The sequence below is a fragment of the Python bivittatus genome, unplaced genomic scaffold (assembly GCF_059951505.1).
Source record: "Python bivittatus isolate LINGU-HERP-01145 unplaced genomic scaffold, Pbiv_v1 ctg000840_np1212, whole genome shotgun sequence".
Lineage (NCBI taxonomy): Eukaryota > Metazoa > Chordata > Lepidosauria > Squamata > Pythonidae > Python > Python bivittatus.
In genome coordinates this window covers 11,377,405-11,395,290 of record NW_028277113.1, presented here as the reverse complement: position 1 = coordinate 11,395,290, position 17,886 = coordinate 11,377,405, and the positions used below count along the sequence as shown (strand labels likewise).

General features: G+C 42.9%; 1 long non-coding RNA gene across 1 annotated transcript; it reads right to left on the bottom strand.

Annotated features, from left to right (window-relative positions):
• Positions 1 to 385: 385 nt before the first annotated feature.
• Positions 386 to 17,850, bottom strand: LOC148213701 (uncharacterized). Its single transcript, XR_015794060.1, has 3 exons — positions 17,558 to 17,850; positions 15,051 to 15,156; positions 386 to 13,082 (listed from the first exon to the last, which is right to left on the bottom strand). It is a non-coding gene; the product is annotated as an uncharacterized LOC148213701 (long non-coding RNA).
• Positions 17,851 to 17,886: the final 36 nt, after the last annotated feature.

Genomic DNA, 17,886 nt, shown 5'->3' with positions numbered 1-17,886 from the left:
AGCACTGAATCTGTGGTCCTTTAGGACAGCAAAATATCTTGGGCAAACCCTGATCTTGAATTTGACATCCTTAGGAAGAGAACAGGAAGCAAACTACACTTGACTTTGGCATGAGCATGGGTGGTTCTTGCTACAGTATCTACGGAGGCCCTGTTCCAGTGAAAATCTCAGATAATGAAATTACAAACAACAAGATGTTGAGTCTATAGGAATTGCAGGATTTGGTTCTCTTCTTCCCACAACACTTTACTCCCTTTCCTTCCCATAGCAGTCTTCTATACCAGTGTTCCTCAACCTTGGCCACTTTAAGATAGGTGGACTTCAACTCCCAGAATTCCCCAGCCAGCATGACTGGCTGGGGAATTCTGGAAGTTGAAGTCCACCTATCTTAAAGTGACCAAGATTGAAGAACCCTGTTCTACACGATATACCCATATCTGTTCCTCCTTTTCTTGGCTGGGTTATAGCAGATCTCAGTGAGGCAACCCAGTCATGAGGCTCCTTGAGGATTCCTTGCAGCAACTGTCCTCCTTCTTTGGAGTGGCACTCCAAGTGATAAAGTCACTCCCAATTTCACCTCATGGCTCACAGCTCACACTGGCTTCTCTGCTCCATGCAGCTGTTTCACAGATGTGGATGGAGGGGTGTTTCCGTTGTTTCACTGGATGCTAACATTACTACCGGAGACTCTTCACAGCAATCAGAGCACACTGTGAGCACTCGCATGTTCTGAGACAGTGTAAGTTATGGTCCACCAATGGCCCTCCATCACCAGCCAGGCAAGTCATTCCAAATGAGATGGCAGCTACTACAAGGAAGCCACAAGGAGCCTTGAGACTGGGCTGACCCAGCAAGATGAGAATGTCATGACCAAACAAGGAAAGGAGGAGCAAATACAGGTACACATTGTACAGATGACCTAACTTTTTCCTTTAAAAACATACTTTACACATGCACACAAGTCCATCTGCCACTCTGCACATGCATAAAATAGAAAGCTAGAGTATAGAGAGGTTGGGTCTCCATTTATCGCTGGCAGATATACAAAACTACAGATAATAAGATTGCAGATCACAAGGGCCACCTGTACTCTATAGAAAGTGTAAATAGAGACCCACAAGAAGACTTCCCACCTCCTAGGCCCCCTTACTGTGCTCAATTAAATTTTTTACTGAAGCTGCTCTTTGCATTAGAAACCTCTTTGGGTTCCAATGGATTCCCTTATTTCTCTAAATAAAGTAAATTTACTTTTTTTTTCTACTGTAGATTAAATTTAGTGTAAGGTACCCATGTCCCACATGTAAAACAGTGTAAGGCACCCATGTCCCCACAGATGTTTGTTTGAACTCCAACTCCCAGTAGGCTCAGCAGTGAGGAATCCTGAGAATTCTCCTTCAGCAACATCTAGAAGGACACAGGACAATTGTGTTACTCATTAAGAAAATATTTGTTAGACATTAGGTACAAGCTTCTAAATTTATTTTTTTAAATTGATATCATGAAATTGGAAGGGACTTATAGGCCTTTTGATCCAATCCTCTGCAGAAAAATAAGAGCTAGATGATCCTCGTGCTATCTAGCATTTGATTAAAAACCTCCAACTAGAGGCCCCTTCAAGGAAACTGATTTATTGTCAAATCTTGAAAGGTTTTCCTCAAAAGATTCTTTTTTCTGACATTAGCCATTGGTAAGCATTAGGGAGAGGATTAGAGAAGTGTCTTGATAAGAGGAAAGTTTCTGATTTCTTTTCATCTCTCTGAAGCCCTGGTTAGATGGGGCAAAGGAAGATGGCTGGCTGCAGCCTTTTTTGGGAGCATCTACAAAGTAACTCTGCTTGTTAATAAACTGGTAGATGAGGCAATCTAAAATGAGTGAGCAAGAGGAAATGAAAAGCCACACAACCCAAGAGTCAAGAGTATTGTAAACAAAGAGAAGTGATGTAGGAGGAAGCATGGAGAAGTTTGCAGACAAACTCATTAAATTTTTAATATCGATGGTAGACTTTGTCTAGAAGCAAAACACCTACAGAGCCATTAACATTTGCCCCAATACAATTACAATTCATCATTTTCTTATGCTCTTAGGTCACCTTCGACATATCTCCTTTTATTAAAGTAATAAGTAGTTTCTGGACCAACATCATAGTTACCATTGTCTCAGTTTGCATCATAGTCATCTAAGATTACATCCTACACAGAAAAAGACATCTGGCATGCAGCGTGTCTCTGCTCTTGCAACCTCAATTGGAGCTCTTCTATTTAACATTTATATTAGTAGTTGCAAACCCTTCAAAAAGTGCAGAACTCTTAAACCTACATTCATTGAGATTTGCTGATAAAAGCTTCAAAATTAGATATTCCCTTTCTGAAAGATGATCAGATAATGTGCAACACATCCTCCCAACTCTGAAGGGAAGATGATACAAATGCATTAATTTGACCAGGGGGAAGTTTAGTTTTATTCTGAAGACAATTAGCTATTGTATCATAATATAGGTTTTTCAATTTTAAAAAAATGATATAATGTAGAATAAAAAAACCACTATGGTATTTTGAGATCCAGATGGGAGAGCTACTGTCCAAAGCAAGAAATCCCACTGGGTATTCTCAAGCTATCAACTATGCCAGACGTGGTTCTTTAGATTTAGGCTACTGGGTTTATGCATGCATTTATTCATACTTGTATTTAATGCTGTTGGATTGTGTGGGGAAAGGTAAGAAACATGTGAAAGCAACCTTTCACTAACTCAGCTACTGCTGAAATTCAGGATCAAAATCCAGAGTGCTATAGAAGGGATGAAGGGGGCAAAAGGTTAATGGTGGGAGAACAGTAGGCAGGTCCAGCATTAATTCCTAGGTTGACATTTAGGTTTTTTTTAACTGATTAGATTTATATCCCACCTTTTGTTTAGGAGCATAAGGTGCTGTAAACAGCACTGCCTCTTCTCATTTTTCCCTTATGAGGTAGGATGAGTTGAGATAGAATATCTGGCCAAAGTCACCCAGTGAGCTTCTGTGACTGAGGGGGGATTTGAACTGGTGTCTTCATGGGGCCTCTCCAGCACCGTTGACCACCACATCACCCTGACTCTTTGACGTAGGCATTCCAGCCTCTACTGAGACTGATGACACTTGCCATAGCATCCCTTTCTTCTTATTTTAAAAAGAATACCAATGCTCATTTTGTTAGTTTTACATTTAATATTTATTACTCATGTATGATGAACAAAGATACCTCTGTGAAAAAATATACAAAAAGCTACCAAGTTCCAATTTATTCCTTGTGGCTTGTTTCCATGTTGTAACTTCCTTGGACGACCAATGGCAATTCACCAAGAATTTGTCCAGTCTTTTGTCTGACAATGTCCTAAAACTAAAGCATCCCCAGGTTCATTTTTCCTTCTGTGGCATGAGGGAAAGAAGCCCTTCCATTAGCTATTTCTCAAAAAGCATTTGCCTATGTGATCTTTGTCACTGTGGAATGACTGGGTTTTAAAAAAAACTATTAGCAGTTGCAGGAAGCTTTTATTTTCTTTCCTTTTTTCTTTATGTAATTCAAATACATTTCTATACCTATCAAAGAGTTTAGGTTGAAAACTTTTCCTAATATATTAACAACCATTGCCTGTAAAAGTATTCACTGATATACATTCTCGTTATCCCTCCAAGAGTAGACTAAACACATTCTCCAAGCCTTGATTATCAGCATCATGTTTCAATTTATACAGCTACATGCTTCTCTGGGCCAAGAGAGTCACTGCTCAACAGTATTTACAAGACTCTGCTAAATATGCCTGATAAAAATAAAAAGGGAGAGAAAGGTAGTTGTGCCTGATGGACTTGATTCAACCTCCGTGAGAGTCAGTGGGAGCCTTTATAAGAGGTTTACTATGGTTAGCTCCAACAGGTTAACTCTAATCTGTTCCTTTAAGCCAGGATGGGCACCCTTCAGATTGGTGGCATTTGTGAGGGGTCAGTAAGGGGGGCAAGTGACGACACATGCATCACCACCTCATCATGCAAATGACATGTGCACGAGTCAGATGTCATGACACAAATACATGATTGCATGATTATCTGGGAATGCACATGGCATCATTTTAATATAATGGTGACTTGTGACAGATGCCGCTGTTTCAGATCTTGTTTACAGCCCCAATACCTCTGATTATTAGGCAACCTAGCTTTGGCTGATGGAAGCTGAAGGCCAAGAACATCAATGAAACTCCAAGACCCATCTGGCACAGGATGTTGGACCCATTTGTAGGCTGTGGACTGCCTGAGGCCTTCAAGTAATATGCTTGGTGGCTTCACTCCCAAAAGTGGAGGAGGCTGGAAGAGAACGGGATGCAACAAGAGCACAAACTATTTTTGATTTAATAGAATTAAAAGTCAGTCTCACACAGTTATGAGATTAAATTCAATTAGTTAAATATTATTTCTCTCCATATATTTGACAGAACTTTCTCTTTCTGTCACATTAAAAATTAAAATTAGTGGCAACTTACGGGGGGACTTCAGAGGCAATACAAAATGTTATTGAGTCCCATGTGGTTGCATAGGACTCTCCGCTCTGGCAACATCCATTCACAGTTTAGATGGAGAAGCCCAAGGACTAGAGTTGATACAGAATTTTTCCTAGAGGTCAAATATTATTCCTCTGAGGAATAGATTCTCTCGATATAGATGTTCTTCGTTCTTAAATTACGCACCTCTGGTCTTAGAATAAGAACCATCAGAATCCAGAGGACTTACTTTTGAGTAGTCTGTATGTAAACCTGTATGCTTTAAAATTGCATGATATACCTGGTTGTTGTGCAACTTTTCAATTGGCCTTTAAAGTAGTACCTGGATTTAACCAGTACTAGGCTTGATCAGGTTGATAATTAGACTCAGCAGATGAGAGAGAGTGAACATGGACATTTAGAATCAATGTTGAGATAGCAAAGGGGTTCCAACTGCTGTCCCTAAGCCCAGGACCAAATCTGGGGCAAAATTATCTCCAAGTTTGGTTTCAATGACACTATACTAGTTTATCAAGATATTGTCCCACTTTAAAAAAATCAAATGGAAATTATGAACAAGATTGAGGCAAAAGAATCCAGGCTCTATTATTCCAATGGAAATTTTATCACTGATTTCAATACCACAGAGCTGATGCTGTAAGGCTGCAGTCCTCACTCAGGTTAATTATTCTAAAATGGTATTTAAAAGGATGGATGTATTCCAGAACAAATTCTTGGGGACATACTGTTTCCAAGCTACTTTTTGAACTGTCTTAAAATGTGAGTAATGGAGAGAGAGAAAAAACAGATTTGTGTAAAATAGGGCTGAGTAACATGTGATCCTGCAGCTTTTTTTGAATATCTTAATTCCCATGAGTCCTAATTAGAATGACCAACTGTGAAGGATTATGAGAAGGTCCGGTGGGACTTCATTGGAAATGTAGAGTCATCATACATTTCGAGATATAGCCTACAAACACTTTAAATTATAGATAGAAAACCTATGACCTACAACTTTCCAGGAGATATTTTTTCTCTTTTTCCACTGAAAGTGGGGGGTAGTGCAAATTAAAAAAAAAAGTTTGATATTGTTTTTAATTTGCAGGATTAATATGGGATCACAACTAATGCAAATCATGAAGTCTTCAAATGCAAAAGAAGAGCTTCAGTTTTATGAGATGAAGTACATTAGACGTTGTACAGTATATTCAAAAGGCCATTGGACCAATCAACATGATTTCTTGAATCAGATGGTACTATTGTTGCCTCTATGTAGCTGGAAGTAGTCCTCACCAGGACCCAATTAAGGTACTCTTCCACTTATCTGCAGAAACAAAGACCCAAAGTAAATACATTGCAACCCCAAAGGTTAAAATACAGAACGTGCAAAAACAGATAGACAACGCCTGGCAGTGAATGGAAGCCAGAGAAGAGACGGGCCCAGCTTGCTTCATTTAAACGTGCCTTATCAGGAAATCTGTCTAATTAGAACAGCTCAGTCAAAGTGCCCACGATCCTTAATAGCAATTGCTGCAGCAGGATGAAGATTGCAATCTGCTTAATTGAGATACCTTCAGGTGATTTAGTGGCTCTTAATAGCACTTTTGGTTATGTGTTTGGTTCTTTCATGCTGTTGTTATTGGAATACCTTCTGAATTGTGCCATAGGGTGAACTTACTTCAGTTACCTCGCAACAGCCGTCTGCTGTGTTTCTCTTACAGTGCCTACCCTGTTGCCTTCAACAACAGCAGCGCAATCCCTTTCGGATTTTTCTACCTCTAAAGTTTTATATCATCAGCAAATTTCAGCCTGTCACTATTCCTCAGTGACTTCAAATTATGTATAAGCAACTTTAAAAGCTCTGGTTCCAACCATGGAGGACCCCACTTGGTAGCACTTTCTAAAAATTGTCCTTTTATTCCTCTTTTCTGTTTCCTGTTTTGTTACCAGTTTTCTATTCTTTTATCTTCAATACTATTATCCCCATTCTTCTCATGATCATTTTATACTATGTATGGACTGTTTATGTTAATTGCTAACTTGGGCTATATAATTTATCAATGGGTATATATTTGAAAGATGAATTAGATATTTGTATTTTTGCATCATTATTGCTTACTAAAGCCAGTTTGGTGTAGTGGTTAAGGCACCAGGCTAGAAACCAGGAGACTGTGAGTTCTAGTCCTACCTTAGGCATGAAAGCCAGCTGGGTGACTTTGGGACAGTCGCTCTCTCTCAGCCCACAACGTCAGGCTTGGGCAACAAGCCAGTTGGTTGATTCCTGTTGCAACCAATGGATCAACATTCGGTTGATCCCCAAAAAAGCAAACCCCACACCTGTGGGAAAATGTTTACTAAAGCACATAAAAAAATCTTTTAGTCAGGAGCTTTAGCAAACAATGTACACAGTTAATATCAAACAATGTACATGCTTGCTGACTATCTCAAAAAAGTTTAGAAAGTTAGGAAGACAAAACTTATTTGGGCAGATGCTATGTTGGTTATTTCTCAGTAAAGGCTTCTGGATGTTTGGTTATTTTCTTTTTTAATTATACACCACTTTACCTAGGACAAATATTAAGCTAATTAGCCTATTTTTTCTTTATATCTTCCTTCAATTCCTTTTTTAAAACTGGAATTACATTGGCTATTCAGGAACAGCTGCCGATTTTAAAGAGAAGTTGTATATTTTTATTAGAAGATAAGCAATTTCACATTTGAGTTTTTAAGGAACCCTCAAATGGATGGTGGATGGACCCAGGATTTATTTATTTTAAAATGTCAATGAAGCTTATAACTTGTCTCTTGTCTCAATTCAATTGATTCCCCTCCAAAACAGACATATGCACCTGTCCTGTATGCTTCTCTGCAAAAGATACTCTGAAAACATTCACTTAAAATTAGAGGTGGCCAAACCCTGATCCCAGAGCCTAATAAGCTCATGAAAGCATAGGATCAAAAACTGTCCTGTATCCCAGCAATGAAGACGGAAAAAAGAATCCATGCAGTTTCTCTGCCATTTCCTTATCCTCTTCTTTTGATTATGTGCCATCAATCTGATGTTGACTCTTAGCAACCATGTAGATTTTCTCCACGACAATCTGTCCCTAACTTGGTCCTTCAGATCTTCCAATGGTGCACCCCCATCACCACAGTAATTGAGTCTATCCACCTTGCTGCTGATTATCCTCTTCTTCTCTTTCCTTCCACCTTTCTCAGCATTAGAGCCTTTTCCAGAGAGCTGGGTCTTCGTATAATATGTCCAAAGTAGGATAATTTCAGCCTGGTCATTTGTGCCTCTAGTGAGAACTTTGGGTTGATTTATTCAATGATCCATTTGTTTGTTTTCTTGGCTATGCATGGTATTCTCAGGAATATCATCTTCTAGCACATCTTTAACACCTATTGTCCAATGGCCTACGTGGTCAGCTTCCTACTCCAAATATATTTAAATAAGGTGCTATTTTTCATCTAAAAGTTCCTTGCAATATGGTTCTTAATCCATGCCCTTCAAAGGGTAAGTTTCATGAACTTCATACTTTACAGCGGATCATCTTGAACTTATTCCATTAGACAATTCATATGTTTCTGGTTTAAAACTTACTTATTATAGATGGGTAGTTGCATGATTTAATTCTTCTCTGTGCAAAAGTGGAATAAAGAATTCAATATTCCTGTACATGGATATTTAGGAAGAAATTGTTTCACAGAAATGTAATTTTTGATAGATGGGAGAAAACAGTTTTCATAAAGGGGCCATCAACCACATGATGATCTACTAGCAATCTGAAGGTTTATTAATTGGGTTAAAGTTACTATCTCAGTCTCCTACTGCCATCTTATAAGAGAGGCTAATTCAAGGAGGTGGATGGAAGTAGCAAAGGTGTTCAAGTATTCCTTTAAAGAAAACACAGGCGAGTATGCTTCTCTGCAAAAGATACTCTGAAAACAGAGTATGGCCAAACCCTGATACCAGAGCCTAATAAGCTAATGAAAGTGTAGGGCCAAAAACAGGTTTTAAAAAAGGTTTCCTTGAGTCAAGCATTCTTAGCAACCATATGAAAATGATTTGCCACTGCTTCTTTCTAGGTGGTTTTGTCAACTTCCTAGTTTCATTCTGGGATTCTTGGTGGTCTTCCATCCAAATGGAAGCAGAGCAGACTCCATTTAGCTTTTACAGTCAAGGTCAGCTGGCCACTGACAGGGATGGTGCCAAAGATTCCTTTGAGTAAGATTTGACTCCTGGTGACTACAGGAATATGTGCAACATAATTTTTTAAAAACTTCCTAAACAAAACAAAAAATCCTGATCATATATGCTTCATTGCCCCATGTACTATAGTTCTTGCCTTTTCAAAAATATTGAGTGGTCTGAGCCACCCAAAAGTTGCCCATTCCTGATATACATGATGGTCCTGAAAAGTTTTTTTCCCTCAATTGTAGTGATCAACATTTTCTTTCTTTTTGAAGTGTTCATTATATCATCATTTTTTTCAAACAGTAAACAGCGGGCCCAAGTAGCCATGAAATACAAATAATACATTTGGTGACCCAAAAAGATAAGGAAGGAAAGATAAAGAAAGACCACTGAAGATCCTAGTAATTATCACCAATTACCTCTATTCTGAATGGGCTGGTTTCTTAGCTTAAGCTGTCCCTACAATTGCAACAGACTATACCATGGGATTCTACTGTTTATGTGTTTCAGAACAATCCTTTGTGCATCTGATGCCATTCCATCAAAGCTGGTACCACAGGAACTAAACTAAACTAGTGCAATCTTACGCAAGTCCAGCTGAATTCAATGGAACTTACTCCCAAGCAAATGAGTAGGGGATTGCATCCTGGGCTTACATGTTTAGACAGATGCCTATTTTCTTTTTCTCTGCACAGCTCAGCTTTGCTCTGGCCCCATCCTGCCTCACAGTCACCTCTTATCTGATGATTAGCTGGACATAAATGAGATGACCTCAGTGTCTCTTCTGTGGGTGTTGTCTTGGCATACCTTGAGAGAGGAGATTGAGATAGAGGAGGCAATTTGTAACCTATCAAAACTGCTTGCACAATTTTCATTAACGTGAAATGCCTGGCTATTGCAACCACATTTGGACTGCTGGCATCGTCCTCCCAAATCTTTCAACTGAATGATGGCAGAGAGTGGTGTAGAGAGCAAAGCATTCTTCATTGCTACATGGTTGAAAATCCCCAGTTGAATTTCTGTTGTTCAAAAAGAATATACTGTATGATGAAGATGTAGAAAAGGCAATGGACTAGTTGTAATCTTTGTCTGTAGAGATTTATCCATAGCCGTTGGGGTTGAAAGGATGCATGTTTTTACCATAGGAAAAAATCAACCTGGACGAGACGAATAAGAAATCACAAAAATGGTTGGATAGTGCAGTTATCCATCAATTTACATCTGAAATCAGAAGCAGTAGCCTCTAAATACCAGTTCCTAGGAACAGAAGTAGAGAAGTACAAATGGGTATCTGCAGGGGGACATCTGGGGTGTCATTTGCAAATCTGCATCATGCCGTGTACGATGTCACAATGACTTCAGCTGGACACCCATGGAAATGCAGCTGCCCTCATGTCCTGTTTTGGGGACATTTGGTCTAATCCAGCAAAACTTCTCCTGATTATAACCTATCAACTGAGGTCACCCATCACATTAAGCCACAACCATAAGTCATAGTTTGTTGTTGTTCAGTCATTAAGTCATGTCCGACTCTTCGTGACCCCATGAACCATGTCACGCCAGGCCTTCCTGTCCTAAGTCATAGTTTACAAGTGAGGATAACTGTGTTCACATAAAATACTGAGTTTTTTTTTTTTTTTTAATCTGCACTCAGTCGTTACCGACTCTGCAGTGACTGCTTGGACGAGTCCTTGCAGTTTTCAAGGCAAGTGTTTCGGAAGTGGTTTGCCAGAGCCTCCTTCCTAGAGCAGAGCCCAGCTGGCGTGCGCAGGAGGCGGGGTTTCCGTTGCTTCGTGCCCTTTCCGGGCACGCACGGTTTTTCGCGCTTACCAGCAACTGCTCCCGACTCCTTTTTGCAAGGCGCCGCCAGCATTTTTCCTCCCACCGGAGTGAGAGTACCCATTTATCTACTCACGTGAGTTTTTGAACTGTTGGGTTGACAGGAACTGGGGAGGAAACAGGAGCTCACCCTGCTAATGCGAAGGCTGGACTCGAACCGCTGAAGCGTCGACCATTTCTGGCCAGCAACTTTCATTACCCCTCATGTCTTAGCACAATATGTAAAGTTAAACACAGGACTTTTCCCACACTAGGGATTTATAATGTCATTCAGCTATCTCTGTGCTTATAGATCTCTAATGGATGGACTTTATGCTGCCCCAACTATAGCTGAGTATGCTATAATCCCTAGGGTAGAAAAGACCTCAGTTTCTTGCTCTAGTTATAGAAATGTCTCTAGAGATAAGTTTAATCTGCTTAATCTAAACATGACTTCACTAGGCTGGACCTCTAGATACAGGAATCCAGTGGAAGCCATGACGACATAATTGACATCATTTGCACAATGACAGCTTGATGTGTGTGATGTGATACCATTGCTGATGCTGCCACCACCAGTGCTGCCACGCAGATGCCTGTGCCGCTAGAAGCCCCAGTGAAACTCAGGAGTGTGCATGGAGTTGTCATCATCATCATCATCATCATCATCATCATCATCTTGTCTTTACCACTGAGCAGAAAATGAAATCCCAGTCCCCTACCCTGCCACCAGTATTCAGCTTTCTGGTATTTGGAGGCCATTTGGGACCGAGAGGAATTTGGTTTTGCAAGTCACTTGTAGGCTATAGTCTCCTGAACAGCGCCGGACCAGGGGTGGGAGAAGGCCCGGTTCTTGCAGATGACATTATTGCAAGCTGGGCCATCAGGGGGCGCTCCGAACCCTGACAATCAGAGCGGTTATCTGCTCAAGCCACAAAGGCGGCGGACCGGCGGGCTACACGCCCCGCTTACTAAGGGTTACCTTAACTAGCGTTTGTCGGCGCGGTTTTCTTGAACCTTAAACGGAACATGCAGGCTGTTTTCGAGCAACGCCCAGTGGAAATGTATTTGCCTCCCTTGTGGCGTATGCTGAGAAAAGGGCCACCCGGTTTGCCTGCCGGGAAACTGCGGGTCAGGACGCAGGCGAAGAAGGGGTTGTTTTCCTTCGACTTTCCCGCTGCAGCTCGGCCAGCTTCCTTTTTGCCCAAGAGATCTGCCGGTACGAATGCAGGATCCCTCCCGTAACCTTGGATGGGAGTATCTCCTGCATTCTCTAGGGGGACACGCAACGCCATCCGCCGGTTTCAACACCCGCGCGCAAGGGAGAAAAACAATCAGATTAATCTGGAGATTGTGTTTATTACGGAAGCGAAGGAGCCAGTTTCTGACACACCCACCCCTCAGCACGGGAATCAATTGCCTCATCGCCCCAGACTCAAGTCCCCGTGCCCTGAGCCGGTGCGGAGGGCCTTTTCCTCACCGCTGAACAGCGGCAGCTGCATCCCAGCGAGAGACGTCGCTCCGACGTTTTGTGAACTCTGAGAGGGTTCAGCACTGTCGTTCAGTTGTTACACGTGCAAAATTGGACTTGCGCGGGCGAGCTTTCCGGAAAAGGAATAGGGCAGAAGATGGCACTAACGCCTGCTGAGAGGAGAGCCGTAGCTCCATTATTTACCCCATAGGAAAGCCAGTGGAACTTAATGGATTTGCTCCCGATAAATCATTGCGTCAGGATGGATTGTGTCCCTCTACTGAGGTCAGTTAGGTTTCTTGCCCGCGTTCAAATAAGCAAAACAGATTATCACAGAAAGCTAAGAACCACAGACTGTGAACATCTCTTGCCTAATACCTTCCAGAGGTGTTGGACGATAACTCCCATCAGGACCCTAGCCAGCAGGCTGGGGAGGATGAAAGTTGCACTTCCCTCGCATCTGGGTGGCACTGGGTTGGAGAAAGCTAACGAATCTTAACACGTTACTCCCCGTCTTCTCCCTCCCTTCCTGGCCTCCGAAAAGCCGAGACAGAGAGGAAGGAAGCTGGAACCAAGGAAGAAAAGGAAACACGAACGAGGGATAAAGCTTTCTGGTGCAAACTGGTTTTCTTTTGATTTCCTTTCCCTGCCTTTCCCTCCCCCCCCCCCCTAGCATTTGGCGAGGAGGGAGAGGAATCAGGACAACGGGGGGGGGGAGGGTTGTTCTTCAAATTAAATTTACTCGTTTTTAAAACGCGCAGGATCTAGAAAAGGACTTTCCCTTTAGAGCACCTGCTCAAAGATGCCTGGCGCTTCCGTACTCCAGATCTGCGCTGCTCGGGTTGCAAGCTAGCCGGACGGATCCCCTGGTAGGATCTCTTCTGGAAAGCGATTCTTGCTTGCGACTCGCCAGCGTCCCTGTGATCCTCAGAGTTTCACCTTCAGGCTTCCGAGGGTTAGTTCTTCGCAGCTCCCTCGCTTAAAGGACGGCGCCCCGCTCCTCCAGCGAGAAAAGACGCGCCTCCCTCGCCACTCGCCCCTTGTCTCTACTCGCTGCTTATCCCTTTTGAGCGCACAGGGAAAGCCTTGTCCTGAAGGTAAAAGAATAGAAACACAGTGGTTGGAACTTCACAGTCGGAAGAGAGACCGCGGAAATGGATCTTCCAACGTAGCACAACACTTTCTCAGAAGTAAATTCCGCTGAAGGTAGGGGGAGGAAGGCCCTCCCCGCGCCGGGTCCTCGTAAATTCGTTCCGAATAAACAGAAAGAAACTGATGTTGGAGAAAAGAAAGGCTTTGCCTGCAGGTCGTTGAATATTCATTGCGGATAGTTTTGCAAGCCAAGCCCCCACTCCAAATTCCTTCTGCTTTGTAGTCCCATGTCTTCAAAATAAACAAATGAGCAAACAAAAACCGTATGGACAAGGAAAGCGGGAACGGCTGGTAGTACAATGTTCACACGCTATTCACTCCTCCCCCCTCCTCCCAACTGATTTGGGAATATTTTGGGGATCTGACTGGCAAAAGTAAAACCTTAGGTCTCTGTTACTATGCTTCTGTTTCTTACTCCTGCAATCAGCTGCATTCCAGGGTACTTCACATGATCAATCTTATTTATGGCTTCAGTGTGGTTGACTCAGTAGCCAGATCTTGCCCGTTCATCGACGTGAACGGGAAACAAGTCTTCTTGTGGTCAAAGTCAATACTTTCAGGATCAGCCATTATCTTGCTCCCAAGCCAGACAAGCATGTAAAACAAGGAGCACAAATCCCAAGCCGGCAATCCTTAAACACAAATATTTGGACTGAAGATGCGCTGTCCGCTGAAGTCACTCTGAATCTTAAGATATTCCGTTTAGGACCTATTCAAATCGACTGGCCTTTCTTTGGAACAAATCTGTCCATAGGTGAAGGAGAGGGATCTTTAAAACTCCAATCTCAAACACAGGAGGAGGCAGAATTGCGCTGGGAACTCGCTCAGCTTCACTGGTGGGGAGAAAGACGAGAGCACTCTTTCCATCTACGTTTCTCCCCAGATTCCAACATCGCCTAGCAGTGGAATACAGACTTGACAGCCTTCCCAACCAGGTGCCCTCGAGATGTGTTGGATATTCTGATCATGCTTCATCAATAATCTCATTGATTATGCTGATAGAAATGTAGTCTGATACATCTGGAAAGCACCAAGTGGGGAAAAGCAGGCATTCGCTCCTTGAAAATACAACACAAACGATCTCTTTTTCCTGGGTAACTTTCACGATCATATCAGAGGCTGGGACTTTGACCTCCCCCCCCCCTCGTCACAAGCGGTTCCTTCCACAATAGCCATGGATTGTCCAGAAGCAAGCCAAGAGGCTAAGCTGGAATCCAACTTGCCCTCCCAAAAGGCACATGTTGACCACACTGGGAATTATATGCTGCAGCTGAAACTAGGTTCATGTACTAAAGGGTGAATTTTAGTTAGATCAGTGGAATTATGGTCCCAGGTTCCCATAAAGAAGTGTGAGATCAGGCCTTGCTTCTGAACATCTTTAGCCTGAAACAAGAGGACTGAGGTGTCAACAGTATTTGGTTCCCCTTGACCGCTCCAGTTCAGAGACATTATAAAGTTTACTGCTGTCACCCCACGCTAGACACGTGACAGTAAACATGGTAGCCCAATTCTAGACAAATCTGCTCAGAAGTAAATCCTGCTGAATTGAAAGAGACAATGCAGTTCAGTGGTCTAGAATTAAAACCTCGCCAGAAAATAATTTCCACAGATCCTATCAGGACTTACTGCCAACTAAACCTACTGTTGCCTTTGCTATATTGGCAAGGGGGGGTGGAAAAGAGAAGGAAGAATGAAGTATAGTTATTGGAAGATTGTCCTACTGAATTCAACGGGATTTACTTTCCAACAAATACTACTATCTTCAGTACAAGAAAAGTTTATCTCCAGCAAATAAAACTGGGCCCAAGGGTCTCACTCAAGCTAGGAGTTTGCAGGAACTGCTCATTTCAGCTCCTCACTAGCACCCACCCAATTGGGTCTCAAGAGCAATGAGAAAAAATACCCACCAAAGGTGTTTCTCTGGAGCAAGGGGAGGCTTGGAATCGAAGCTGGTTTTCGTAACAAAGGAGATGTAGCTGGAGTAACAGAGGAATCGCCAGCTCCTTGCTTCAGCTGTAAAAGAGGAAAAATATCCGAGGATATGGAATGCCCAGCCTCCAAGGGGCTCAGGGAAAGGGATGTGGTGGGCGGTGACAGAATTTGCTGTTTGTGCAAAGGGACAAATTTACACCTTGGGATGAAGTGAGCTGCCAGCCCCTTATGTCATCTCTCTTGCAGCCCCATCTCCCATTCCAGTCTTTGACATTTTAAAAAATAGTTCGTATTAATGATTAATCAAGTCACAATTAGCCTTGATTATCAAGTCACAGAAAGATGACTAGGGGTTGGGGGAAGGAAAAAAAACACAGTCTCTTGTTAGTCTGGCTGAGATGTGATGTTGTTGTAAGAACAATCAATCTACACAAAAGGAGAAGAACGTAGCGCTGGCCTGGGGCTGTGACCAGGGAGACAAAAGGGAGGCTTTGAGAAATCTCCTTGGACTACTTTTGTCACTCTTTCAGAAAGACCCTGTGTGGAACACCGGCCCCACAGCACAACCTACACAACACAGAGCACCTTCGGACAATCCAGATCTTGTGGAGTTCAGTGGAAGCATGCATGGAAGCCTGAATGGGCTCTTAAGGCTCTTCACTTTGGCCAGGCTGTGTCCTCAGTAAGGCAAGGGGGCCTTTAGGCCAATCCCCTGTTAATCTTCCCTTCTATCCTTACGGTGTGTGTTCAAGTCTACCAAAGGCATTTCTCAAAATTCTTCTGAAAGAAGGGGAATGGGAAAATAAATACATAACAGAACTGATTTAATGCCAATGTAAAGTTTAAACACAATTCCTCCAACCTTGTAACTTTCCCAGCTAGACTTCTTTAAAGCGATATATTCAAGCACGGAGTGGATATTTTCCTGGGCACATCTTCTTTTAAATCATTCTGAAATTTACTGTTTTAGAGCCAGGTGATCACAATTAGGACTCAACTGGATTTCTCTACCCACCCCTACCCACCCCCACCCCGGAAAAAGATAGCAGAAAATCTAGGAACCAGATTTCCTTGATTCTTCTCACAGGAGACTAGCCGGAGAAGTTCCTCTTTGTTCTTCTCTGGTGAAAAGTCTTTGACAACTCAGGGTTTATTTAATTAGTAGTCAACTTGTTTTGGGAGAAAAAAAACCCAGACCCATTAAATTCTTCTCCCTCGTGGACACTAAGGCTTAATACCTGACCAAAGTTAAGCTAGAGAAGCCAGGGGTGGGGGGTGGGGGTGGAGGTGGTGTTTCTGTATAGGTACACACACACGCGTAGGTACACAGAGATCTTCCTAGCCTGCCTGCCTGCCTGAGTACTTGTCAAAAGCTGGTCAAGCGTTAGAGAAAGAAAGGAATCTGTCCCAGAAAAGTTTGATCAGGCAGCTGGCTGGAGCAGGGAAGGGTGGGGTTATGGGGACCTGGGGAGCATGGGGGCCCTCTCTCCTTCTCATCTTGATCCAGCCTGCTGGGATGACTCGGGGGAGGGGGAGACCATTTGCCACTTCTCACATAGCCACTGAGGACTCTGGGAGGGGCGGTGACCCCCAAAGAGACTCTGGATGGGTGTGGAAGAAGGAAGTGTGCATATAGGAAATCGAAATGGCCTCATGGAGGAGGTCAAAGAGTCAGAGAATTGTTCGAGCAACCCAAGACCTTGCCAGTTGAGGTGTGTGCTGAGAGAAAGGGATAAGGACACACTGGGTGGCTTTGAGTCAGTGCACCTAAAGCCATTCAGGCAGGGTGAGGTGGTGAGCAGAACCCCCCAAGCTTAAAGCAAAGAAAAATCAAAGCAGAGAAACAAAGGAATCTAAGTGATGTAAGGCAAGTAAGAGCCTTTTGGTTTGCACAAATGATGGTGAAACAAGACCACGCTGGCATCCAGATTGCCTATAAATATCCACATTTGCAAAAATATTTTAGATTGCCACTGAGGTTTTTAGAGACAATTTGATGGGCTATATCCCCATAACTGTGAATTTTTTTGAAGATTCATACAAAAACTGCAGCTTGTTGTTTGGACACATGTGAAGAGTTAAGGTTCTTGTTTATTTGTTTCCCCTTGAAGTTGTCTGGTGTCTTTTACATTGCATTTAAAATGCCCAAACCATGGATTAGATCCCCATTCTGCAGAATCATTTCTTGGGGTGGGAAGGAAGGAGACACAGTCTGATGAAAAGCTCTTGGAAACCTACTACGATATTGTGTGCCATGTCTGCAGCGTGTGTGTGTGTGTGTGTGTGTGTCAAATCGACATATTAATACCCTGAAATGGGTTTGATGATTTCTCTTCAGCAGTTATATTTTCTTTTTCTATACCATCAATTCCCTCCACCCCAATTTCTTTTTCCCTTGAAACTTAACATTGAGCCTATCACAAGCTCCGTTAATCTTCTTCAAAGCCTCCCCAATACTTAGTGGCATTAACAAAGGTATTACTGTGATTAAAGCGATGTTCGCCTCTCGGTGAGTGACTTGGTGTGCATGTTTTCATTCCGGACGAGGAGATACTGCCGCTGATCCATCTACCGTCCAGTGCGAGGAGGAGGGTAGAGAAGCTGGAGATGGGAGGGGGAGATGGGCGCGGGGTCCTGCGTGTGGCCAGCCTCAGAACTGTAATTCTCCGAGTGGAGGAGGCGGCGGCTTCTACGAGTAGCAACACTCTCTCCGACGCCCATTCAGAACTCGCCTCTGCCTTTTCATTGGCTGCGCGGCCTGGGCAGGGCGGAGCTTCGTGGCCTGGAACGAAAAGGGGGAGAGGAAAAAAA